This window comes from Neovison vison, chromosome 11 (genome assembly GCF_020171115.1).
Source record: "Neovison vison isolate M4711 chromosome 11, ASM_NN_V1, whole genome shotgun sequence".
Taxonomy (NCBI): domain Eukaryota; kingdom Metazoa; phylum Chordata; class Mammalia; order Carnivora; family Mustelidae; genus Neogale; species Neogale vison.
The window spans coordinates 5,294,509-5,306,897 of record NC_058101.1 but is presented as its reverse complement, the minus strand read 5'-3'; the positions used below and the strand labels follow the sequence as shown (position 1 = coordinate 5,306,897).

At 38.2% G+C, this 12,389-nt stretch overlaps 1 protein-coding gene across 3 annotated transcripts in view; it reads right to left on the bottom strand.

Annotated features, from left to right (window-relative positions):
* Nucleotides 1–12,389, bottom strand: part of CNOT6L (CCR4-NOT transcription complex subunit 6 like) — a 123,508-nt gene that overhangs the window by 39,403 nt on the left and 71,716 nt on the right. The window lies entirely within an intron of this gene.

Below are 12,389 nucleotides of genomic sequence, written 5' to 3'. Positions count from 1 at the left end.
ATCATTTACTTTATAATGTCAAATCAACTTGTTTTCTCTTCAGCTATAGTGGCCCACAACTGACTTAAAAATCTAATATTGAAATACAAAGATTTAGCAGCCAAAGGAAGTTTGAGCAGACCTAAGCAGAAAACACATAATAAATAGATGAAAAGAACATTAGGAAACTCATTATTCGCAGTTCCACTTACACAGTATTTATGAGAAGTACCTTTTTAAAACCTTAAGATCGGGGCACCTGGGTAGCTCAGTCAGTTAAGTATCTCTTTTTTTTTTTTTTTTTTAAGATTTTATTTATTTACTTGAGAGAGAGAGAGGGCATGAGAGGGGAGAGGGTCAGAGGGAAAAGCAGACTCCCTGCTCAGCAGGGAGCCCGATGCGGGACTCGACCCCAGGACCAGGATCATGACCTGAGCTGAAGGTAGTCGCTTAACCAACTGAGCCACCCAGGAGCCCAAGCATCTGACTCTTGATTTCAGCTCCAGGTCTTGGGATGAGCCCAGCCATGGCTCAACTCTCAGCAAGGAGTCTGCTTGGGATTCTCTCCCTCTCACTCTGGCCCTTCCCTGCTCATACACACTGACTAAAGTAAAAAAAATCTTAAAAAAAAAAAAAAAGAACGAAAGAAAACCCACAATCTTAAGTAAGCTCTTACGTCTTAATTACAAATGTAAATAGTATAATTTCCCTGCTGAGAAATCAAAGCTATGGGAGGTTCCAAAATACTAATGAACTGAAATACTCAAATACTGTTAAAATAGAAAAAAAGGGAGGAGGAATAAGATGGTAGAATAGGAGAACTAAATTTCATCTGGTCCCAGGAATTCGGATAGATATTTATCAAACCATTCTGAACACCTACAAACTCAACAGGAGATCAAAGAAAAGAATAGCAGCAATTCTAAGAACAGAAGAGCAACCACCTTCTGGAAGGTAGGATGTGCAGAGAAGTGAATGCGAGGTGATATACAGGAAGATAGACTTTGGGGGAAGGAGCCTCATCAGCTGGCTCATGGCAAGTGATCGAGCAGCAGAGCACAAAATCGTAACTTAGAAGTCTGCTCCACTGAGGGACGTCGTTCCAGTGGCTAAGTGGGGGTGGAATCCTTACTGGGATAGTGTGGTCTCAGGACCATCAGAGTCACGGAAAGACAGGGGAGGCCCAAGTGTGGCTTAGCTCCCAGGTCTTGGAGTGGGGAAGCCGGCTCAAAGACGGAGCTAAGACAAACCCTGGGCTGTCAGCTCAGGGTTGCCACAAGTCATGATCCACACTCCAGTCAGGCCACTACTCTTCAAGCAGGGACCCCACAAGCAGCAAATGCAGGGAGTCTCCCCTTGTACTCCTAGAAGCAGCAGCATGGGAGGGCACTGCGGGAATCACCTGGGTCTAGAGACGGCAAATGGAGCTGGGTGCCAGAGACAGTGGGTGCTCTGTCACAGGCCAGGTTTGCAGGGAGTGCCGCCAGAGACCAGGGAGACAGGAGTGATTGACCACTTTTCTCTGAGGGCTCACTGACGAGTGGGGCCCTGATTTCTCAACTCCTCCTGGGCCAGAGATTGGGAGGCTGGCATCTTTATTCCCATCCTCCAGAGCTGTAGAGAAAGTTTTCAGTCAACAAAAGCTACCATGAGCACACCCAAGCAGATTATTGAGCCTGGACTCTGGCAAGAGGAGATCCGCCTGGGACAAAAACATTTGAGACTCACTGCAACAGGTCCCCTTCCCCAGAAGATCAGCAAGAATATCCAGCCAAGACCAAGTTTGCCTATCAATGAGAACTGCAGAACTCCAGCACTAGCAGAATATAGCACATAGAATTCATGGCTTTTCTCCCATGATTCTTCAGCCTTACAAAGTTGGGTTTTTTTTTATTTTTTTTCTATTATTTTTTAATATTTCCTCTTTCCTATTTTAACCATCTTACTAATCCCTTTTTTAAAATCTTTTTTTAATTTTCATCCTTACAATCATATTCTAACCTTTCATTGTATTTAAGCTATGTTTTGTGTTTATCTGTTTTTCTTTTTTTAAAATATTGGGATACATTTTCTTCTAACAGACCAAAATATAACCCAATCTAGTATAAGGCTTTATTCTAGTCTCCCACCTGATCACATTCTTTTCTTTTTTTTATTTCTATCAACCAACTTCTCAATTCCTCTTTAAAAATCTTTTTTATTTTCATCTTTACATTCATATTTCATCCCTTCATCGTATTTACCCTTATTTTTATATATGTGTAAGTTTTGCTTTCTTTAAAATTTTCATAGGCACTTTCTTCTAAGAGACCAAACACACCAAAGATCTAGTATGTCACTCTGTTCTACTCACTAGCCATCAGGCTGTAAGAAAAAAGGTATCCCAAACTTTTAAAGAAAGAAAAACTTACACAAAAAAATAGGTTAAATTTCAATGAAGGGACAGAATATGACTATAAAGATGAAAATTTTAAAAAGATTTTAAAAAAGGAATTGATCGGATAGATGTTCATTAAATAGGAAAGAAGAAAATTTCAAAAAAATACTCTTTTTTTTTTTCTCTTTCTTTTCCCACCAATTTCAGGTCTCTTCTGACCTGGCTAGTGTATATTGTTCTGGGACATTGTTATCCTTTTAGAATATTATGTTCTTTCATTCATATACTCTTCTCTAGACAAAATGACAAAAATTGAAAAACCTCACCTCAAAAAAAAAAAAAAAAAAAGAACAAAAGGCAATACAAACTGCCAGGGATATAATCAATGTGAACAATAGTAAAATTTCACAACTAGAGTTCAGAATGATGATTATAAAGATACTAGCTAGGCCTGAAAAAGACATACAAGACACTAGAGAATCCCTCTCTGCAGAAATAAAAAATCTAAAATCTAACTAAGTCAAAATTAAAAAGGCTATTAGTGAGGTACAATGAAAAAGCAAGGCTCTAACATTTAGAATAAATGAGGCAGAAGAGAGAATTGGTGATAAAGAAGACCAAATGAAGGAGAAAAAAAGAAGATGAGAAAGAGACAAACTACTGGACCACGAGGGGAGAATTTAAGAGATTAGTGATACCATAAGACAAAAACAGTATTAGAATAATTGGGATCCCAGAAGAAGAAGAAAGAAAGAGAGGGGCAGAAGGTACATTGGAGCAAATTATAGCAGAGAACTTCCCTAATTTGGGGAAGGAAACAGGCATCAAAATCCAGGAGGCACAGAGAACACCCCTCAAAATCAATAAAAATAGGACCACACCCTGTCACCTAATAGTAAAACTTACAAGTCTCAGTAACAAAGAGAAAATCATGAAAGCAGCTCGGGACAAGAGGTCTGTAACATACAACAGTGGAAATATTAGATTGGCAGCAGACCTATTCAGAGACCTGGCAGGCCAGAAAGGACTGGCAAGAACTAAACAAGAAAAATATGCAGTCAAGAATACTATATCCAGCTAGGCTGTCATTGAAAATAGAAGGAGAGTTAAAATGCTTCCAGGACAAACAAAGCTAAAAGAATTTGAAAACACCAAACTAGCCCTACAGGAAATACTGAAAATGGTCCTCTGAGCTAAGAGAGAGCCTAAAATTACATAGACCAGAAATGAACAGACAATATGCAGTAACAGTCACCTTACAGGCAATACAATGACACCAAATTCCTATCTTTCAGTAGTTACACTCAATGTGAATGAGCTAAATGCCCTAATAAAAAGACATGAGGCATCAGAATGGATGAAAAAAAGCAAGACCCATTAATAGGCGGTCTGCAAGAAACTCATTTTAGACCCAAAGACACCCCCAGATTTAAAGTGAGGAGGTGGAAAACAATTTACCATGCTAATGCACATCAAAAGAAGGCTGGGGTAGAAATCCTTATATCAGACAAAATAGATTTTAAACCAAACGCTCTAATAAGAGATGCAAAAGGACACTATATCATACTTAAAGGATCTGTCCAACAGGAAGATCTAACAATTGTAAATATCTATGCCCCTAACATGGGATCAGCCAAATTATATAAACCAATTAATCTACAAAATCAAAGATACACATCGACAATAATACAGTAATATCAGGGGACTTTAACAGCCCCATCACTGATATGGACAGATTATCAATTAATCTAAAATATCAAAGAAACACATCAACAATAATACAGTAATATCAGAAGACTTTAACAGCACCATCACTGATATGGACAGATTATCAATTAATCTACAGTATCAAAGAAACACATCAACAATAATACAGTAATAGCAGGGGACTTTAAAAGCCCCATCACTGATATGGACAGATTATCTAAGCAAAAGACCAACAAGGAAAAAAAAAGGCTTTAAATGAACACTGGACCAGATGGACATCACAGATGTATTTAGAACATTCCATCCCAAAGCAACGAATACCCATTCTTCTCTGGTGCACATGACACAGTCTCCAGAATACATCACATACTGGGTCACAAATCAGGTTTCAACCAGTACCAAAAGGCTGGGATCATTTCCTGCATATTTTCAGACCACAATGCTTTGAAAGTAAAATTCAATCATAAGAGGAAAGTTGGAAAGAACTCAAATATATGGAGACTAAAGAGCATCCTACAAAGAATGAATGGGTCAACCAGGAAATTTAAGAAGAATTTTAAAAATTCAAAGAAATAGGGACGCCTGGGTGGCTCAGTTGGTAAAGCAGCTGTCGGGTCATGATCCCAGTGTCCTGGGATCGAGTCCCACATCAGGCTCCTTGCTCGGCGGGAAGCCTGCTTCTCCCTCTGCCTCTGCCTGCCTGTGCTCACTTTCTCGCTCTCCCTCTCTCTGACAAATAAATAAATAAAATCTTAAAAATAAATAAATAAATAAAAATTCAAAGAAACAAATGAAAACACAACTGTTCAAATCCTTCGGATGCAACAAAGGCAGTCATAAGATGAAAGAATACAGCACTACAAGCCTTTTCCAAATATGCAACCTAACACTTCACTTAAAGGAGCTTCAGAAAGAACTTCAAATAAAGCCTAAACCCAACAGGAGAAGAGAAATAATAAAGATCAGAGCAGAAATCAATAATATAGTCACCAAAAGAACAGAACAGATCAACGAAACTAGGAGTTGGCTCTTTGAAAGAATAAGATCAGTAAACCCTAGCCAGACTTATCAAAAAGAAAAGAGAATGGACCCAAATTAACAAAATCATGAATGAAAGAGAAGAGATCACAACCAACACCAAAGAAATACAAACAATTCTAAGAACAGATTATGAGCAACTCTACCCCAGCAAATTTGACACTCTGGAAGAAATGGATGCATTCCTAGAGACATATAAGCTACCACAACTGAGCCAGGACGAAAAAGAAAACCTGAACAGACCCATAACCAGTAAGGAGATTGAAATAGTCATCAAAAATCTCCCAACAAACAATAGCCCAGGGTCAGATGTCTTCCCAGAGGAATTCTACCAAAAATTTCAAAAAGAATTAATACCTATTCTCCTAAAACTGTTCCAAAAAATAGAAATGAAAGGAAAACTTCCAAACTCATTTTATGAGGCCAGCATTACCTTGATCCCAAAACCAAAGAGCTCATCAAAAAGAATTACAGACCAATATCCCTGATGAACATGGATGCAAAAATTCTCACCAAAATACTAGCCAATAGGATCCAACAGTACATTAGAAGGATTATTCACCACGACCAAGTGGGATTTATTCCTGAGCTGCAAGGCTGATTCAACATCCACTAATTAATCAATGTGATACAATACATTAATAAAAGAAAAAACAAGAACCGTATGATACTCTCAATAGATGCTACAAAAGCATTTGACAAAGTACAGCATCCTCTCTTAATTAAGACTCTTCACAGTGTAGGGACACCATATCATAATATGGCCAATATCATAAAAGCCATCTATGAAAAACCCACAGCAAATATCATTCTCAATGGGGAAAAACTGAGAGCTTTTCTCCTAAGGTCAGGACCACAGCAGGGATGTCCACTATCACCACTGCTATTCAACACAGTACTAGAAGTCTTAGCCTCAGGAATCAGACAACAAAAAGAAATAAAAGGCATCTGAATCGGCAAAGAAGTTAAATTCTCATTCTTTGCAAATGACACTTTATGTGGGAAACCTCAAGGACTCTACCCCAAAACTGCTAGAACTCATACAGGAATTCAGTTAAGTGTCAGGATATAAAGCCAATGCATAGAAATCAGTTGCATTTGTATACACAAACAACAAGACAGAAGAAAGAGAAACTAAGGAGTCAATCCCATTTAATTACACCCAAAACCATTAGATACCTAGGAATAAATTTAACCAAAGACACAAAGAATCTGTACTCAGAAAACTACAGAATACTCAAGAAAGAAATTGAGAAAGGCACAAAGAAATGGAAAAATGGTCCATGCTCATGGACTTGAAGAACAAATATTGTGAAAATGTCTACACTACCTGGAGCAATCTACACCTTTAATGCATTCCCCAACAAAATAGCACCAAGTTTTTTCAAGGAAATGAAACAAATAAGCCTAAAATTTATGTGTAACCAAAAAAGACCACAAAAATCCAGAGGAATGTTCAAAAAGAAAACCAAAGTTGTTGGCATTATAATTCAGAACTTTAAGCTGTATTATAACGATGTCATCATCAGGATGGTATGGTACTGGCTAAAAACAGACACACAGATCAATGGAATAGAATAGAGAGCCTTAGGGTCAACTAACTAAGCTCTATGGTCAACTAACCTTTGACAAAGCAGGAAAGAATGTCCAATAGACAAAAGACAGTCTCTTCAACAAATGGTGTTGGGAAAATTGGACAGCCACAGGCAGAAGAATGAAACTGGACCATTTCCTTAAACCACACACAAAAATAGACTCAAGATGGATGAAAGTCCTAAATGTGAGACAGGAATCCATCAAAAATCCTTAAGCAGAACACAGGCAGCAATGTCTTTGACTTCAGCTGCAGCAACTTCTTCCTAGAAACATCGCCAAAAGCAAGGGAGGCAAGGGCAAAAACAAACTACTGGGACTTCATCTATCTAAAAAGCTTTTGCACAGCAAAGGAAATAGTCAACATAACCAAAAGACAACTGACAGAATGGGAGAAGATATTTGCAAATGACATATTAGATAAAGGGCTAGTATATAAAATCTATAAGGAACTTATCAAACTCAACACCCAAAGAACAAATAATCTAATCAAGAAATGAGCAGAAGACATGAACAGACATCTCTGCAAAAAGACCAACAGACACATGAAGAAGTGCTCAACATCACTTGCCATCAAGGAAATACAAATCAAAACCATGGTGAGATACCACCTCACACCAGTCAGAATGGCTAAAAATTAACCAGTCAGTAAACAACAGGTGTTGGCGAGGATGCGGAGAAAGGGGAACCCTCCTACACTGTTGATGGGAATGCAAGCTGGTGCAGCCACTCTGGAAAACAGTAGGTGGTTCCTCAAAAAGTTAAAAACAGAGCTATCCTACAACCCAGCAATTGCACTTCTGGGTATTTACCCCAAAGATATACATGTAGTGATCCAAAGGGGCACGTGCACCCAAATGTTTATAGCAGCAATGTCCACAATAGCCAAACTATGGAAAGAGCCCAGATGTCCATCAACAGATGAATGGATAAAGAAGATGTGGGGTGTGTGTGTGTGTGTGTGTACACAATGAAATATCATGCAGCCATCAAAAAACCCATAATCTTGCCATTTGGAATGATATGGATGGAAGTAGAGGGTATTATGCATGGAAGTAGAGGGTATTTTGCTAAGCGAAATAAGTCAATCAGAGAAAGGCAATTATTATATGATCTCACTGATATGAGGAATTTGATAAACAAGGCAGAGGATCATAGGGGAAGGGAAGGAAAAATGAAACAAAATGAAACTAGAGAGGGAGACAAAACAAACTGAGGGTTGTTGGGAGTAGACAGGGTAGGAGGGATTGGTTGGTTTGGTGATGGACACTGGGGAGGGTATGTGCTATGGTGAGTGCTTTGCATTGTGTAAGACTGATGAATCACAGACCTGTACCCCTGAACCAAATATTACATTAATTTTTTAAAAATCAAATGACCAATGTCAATAAATAAATAAATAGGAAAAAACACATGTGAATGCATAATAAAAATTAATGAATTTTATAATGGGGCCTTTATTTCCTAATTTTAAATTTTATTTTATAACACCCATGCAAAACAAGAGATTAGAACTATGTTATACAGAAAAAAAGAAAGCACTGGTTAAACATTAATTACTCAGATATGGTTATCAATACCATTGAATTAAAAGCTACCCAACTATCAGATGAGAGAAAATTCACTAAGTTAAGATTTAACTTCACTTTTACTTTTTCCTTTTAAGAACACTGACAATTACAGGACAATTAAATTCAAGTTTGCAGATTTTCCCAGGGAATATAGTGACTGAGAAATGTATTCCTTTATTTTTTATTTTTTTTGAACATTTTTTTTCCAATTTATTTATTTTCAGAAAAACAGTATTCATTATTTTTTCACCACACCCAGTGCTCCATGCAAGCCGTGCCCTCTATAATACCCACCACCTGGTACCCCAACCTCCCACCCTCCCCCGCCACTTCAAACCCCTCAGATTGTTTTTCAGAGTCCATAGTCTCTCATGGTTCACCTCGCCTTCCAATTTACCCAAAAGCACAGGTTGGGAGAAGGGGGGTAGGGTTATGGACACTGGGGAGAAATGTATTCCTTTAAAACAAACACTCTTATCTTTATCCAGCCACAGAAGTTTTGACCAGAGTATTTATGATCTTCATAAGTTTCACTTTACTAACAATTTTGGTGTTCCAAAAGCCTATCTAAAGGATGCACGTTTAGCATCCATACTTTTCACAATGTGGAATGAACATTATTTTGCATAGTCCATATCTTGCCAGGAAAGGAATGAAGGTTATCATAAGATGACAAACAAACCATCCAGCTGAATCAACATACTGAATCCTGGAAAAAATTATGCCTGCCAGGAGTACCATGCCACAGTTATAACAACTATCTAAAAGACGGAAAGCCCAATATATAAATACAATGAAGTGTAAAGAAGGAACCTCCTAGCTGTTGGTTTCCTTATCAGTAAATGGTTAAAAATTCAGAAATCAAAAAATTCTCAAAATAAAACAAGTAAGATGTTGCTGACATTCTGGTGCTTCCCAAAACTTTACTAACATATTTTAATTAATACATCATAATATATCAGTATAAGTAAAATGCACAGTAGTCACCAACAATATCCAAACAGCCAAAATCCTATAAAAAACACTGTATCTCACCCAAAACCAGGAAAAATAAAAAGATGAGAGAGCATGTTTTTAATCCAGGTTGTCCCCCAAATTTTAATATATGCGGAATTGATGATGGTGGTAAGATATGAATACTTGCATATATAGCTGGTATAACTATAAACTGGGAGCTAGCTCAGAGAACAAGCTGGACCATCTTTTAAAAATCTAAACATCCTTATCCCTATGACTCAACTATTCTATTTCCTGGGATCAGCCCCATCTGCTAAGGAAGCATTCAAATAGATACTCACTGCACTGTTGTTTATAACAGCAAAAACAAGGGTAAATGACTAATATCCATTTTACAAAAGTTATGCTATAGTTTTAAAGGATAAATACATGTCTGCTAAAGTGGAAAGCTATAGAAGTAATACTGAGCAGAAACAACTAGAAAATATATAATGATGAGGCACCTGGATAGTTCAGTCAGTTAAGCAGATTTCAGCTCAGGTCATGATCTCAGGGTCCTGGGATTAAGCCCTGCATTGGGCTCCACACTCACTGGGGAGTCTGCTTGAAATTCTTTCTCTCTCTCTCTCTCTCTCTGCCCCCCCCGCTTATGCATGCACTCTCTCAAATAAAATAAATCTTTAAATACATATATAATGATAAAATAGAGTATGTTTTATTTGCAAACATTTTTAAAACATGCGTTAAAAGTAATGTCATAACATTTCTACTGGTACAATTTTTATATGTAAATGTCTATAAAAATATCTACAAGAACACACATCCAACTTAAAAGCATGTTTACTTACCATGGAGGGAACATGGAATTAAAGATAGTGGTTAAAGAAAATTTTAGTCTTAACAGGAATTTTTACAAGGAGAATAATATATTCATGTGTGACATATACTAAAAATTTATGTTTGTAAGATGAAACTACAACGTCAGTGTAGGACAAACCATCAAATAAAGACTGTTTAATAGATATACACAGTCCTAGAAACAGTACTAGAATTTGGATCAACACAGAAGTCTGTTCTTTTGAACAAAAGAGACAGCAGTTAACACAGTAACAGGTCTCTCAGGATCATACCTAAAATGTGATTAAACAGTAATCCTCCCATTTTTATCTCCCATACAAGCCACACCAGGTGCTAGACAGCCCTACAACCCGCCCTGGAGCCATGCGGAATAGACTGGGGGCAGGGAGTGGGACAGCAAGAAAATCCTGATCTCTCTGGCCAGTGAAGCCAAAAAAGTACAGCAAGAATTAGGTGGGAAATTCACAGTTAGTGGCAGTGGTAATCCAACATGCTAATGGCAGTCTCTCTAACAAAGCCCAAGAGAGCCAACCCATCCCACCTCAGTGACCAGCAGCAATAAGCCTGGTTTGCCCACGGTTAGGGTGTCAGCTGAGCCGAGAAGAGCGGACGGAACCCACATGCTAAACCCAAACTGGGCAACTACCTGCTAAAATTGAGATTTGATTTTATCAAGAGTCTCCAAACATAACATTCAAAATATCCAGGAGACAAGTGAAAATCACTCGTCATACCAAAGACCAGGAATTATCACAAATTAAATGAGAAAAGACTATAACAGAGACCAACACAGAGAAGATTCAGATTTGACAATGACAGAGATTTTAGAGCAGCCGTCATAAAGCTGCTTCAAGGAGTTACTACAAATTCTCTTGAAGCAAGTGAAAAAATAGAAAGCCCAAAGAAGCAGTTCTACTTTTTCAAAAGATCCAAAGTGAAATTATTCAACTAAAAAATACAATAATCAAAATAACAAAACTCACTGGGAGGGCACAAAAATAAAGACAAAAAAAAAATCTCAGAGTGAATCTGAGAATTCCATTTGAACAGTTAAAAGGAAACTAAACTGGGGGTGGGGGTGGGGATAGAATGAACAGAGCCTGCGAGACCTGTGGAACTGTAACAAAAGTTCTATGACTCATATCATCAGAGTCCAGAAGGAGAGAAGAATGAACGTGGGCTTAAAAAGTATTTTGAGATAATGGCTAAAATGTCTCAAATCTGGTAAATGACATAAACCTACAAACTCAAGAAGGTGAACAAACTTCAGGTAGAATAAATGGAAAGAAATCCACAAGAAGAGACATCATAAACTGCTGAAATCCAAAACAAAAACAACAAAAAAACAAAACCAAAAAAAACCTCATGAACATCCAAGAGAAAAGACACATTACCTATCAGGAAACAATGGGTTTCTTTTCTGAAACCATGGCAGCCAGAGGAAGTGGCACATTTTCAAGTGCTGAAAGAACTGTCAAACCACAAATTCTGTACCTGAAAAACTTCCCTTCAGAAATCAAGGGGAAACTGAGGCACCTGGGTGGCTCCGTCGGTTAGGTGTCTGCCTTTGGCTCAAGTCTTGATCTCTGAATCCAGGGATCCAGTCTCTGCTTATCAGGGAGCCTGCTCCTCCCTCTTCCTCTCCCTCTCCCCCTGCTTGTGCTCACTTTCTCTCTCTCAAATGAAGTCTTTAAAAAAAATTTTTAGGGGCGCCTGGGTGGCTCAGTGGGTTAAGCCTCTGCCTTCAGCTCAGGTCATGGTCTCAGGGTCCTGGGATCGAGCCCCACATCAGTCTCTCTGCTCAGCAGGGAGACTGCTTCCCCCTCTTCCTCTGCCTGCCTCTCTGCCTGCTTGCGATCTCTCTCTCTGTCAAATAAATAAAATCTTGAAAAAAAGAAAAAAAAATTTTTAAAGAGGGTGCCTGGTTGGCTCAGTCATTAAGCATCTACCTGTGGCTCTGGTCATGATCCCATGGTCCTAGGATCAAGCCCTGCATTGGGCTCCTTGCTCTGCTGGGAAGCCTGCTTCTCCCTCTCCCACTCCCCCTGCTTGTGTTCCCTCCCTCACTGTCTCTCTCTATCAAATAAATAAATAAGAATCTTTAAAAAAAAATTTTTTTAAGAAATCAAGTGGAAATAAAAATGTTATAAAAGGAAAACCATGAAACTTTGTTGCTAGCAGACCCGCCCTTAAAAAACGGCTAAAGGAAGCTCTCTAAACAGAAAGAAAATGGTAACAGAAGAACTAGAACATCAGAAAGGAAGAACAAGCAATGAGTAAAATTAGGGCTAAACACAATGGATTATCCT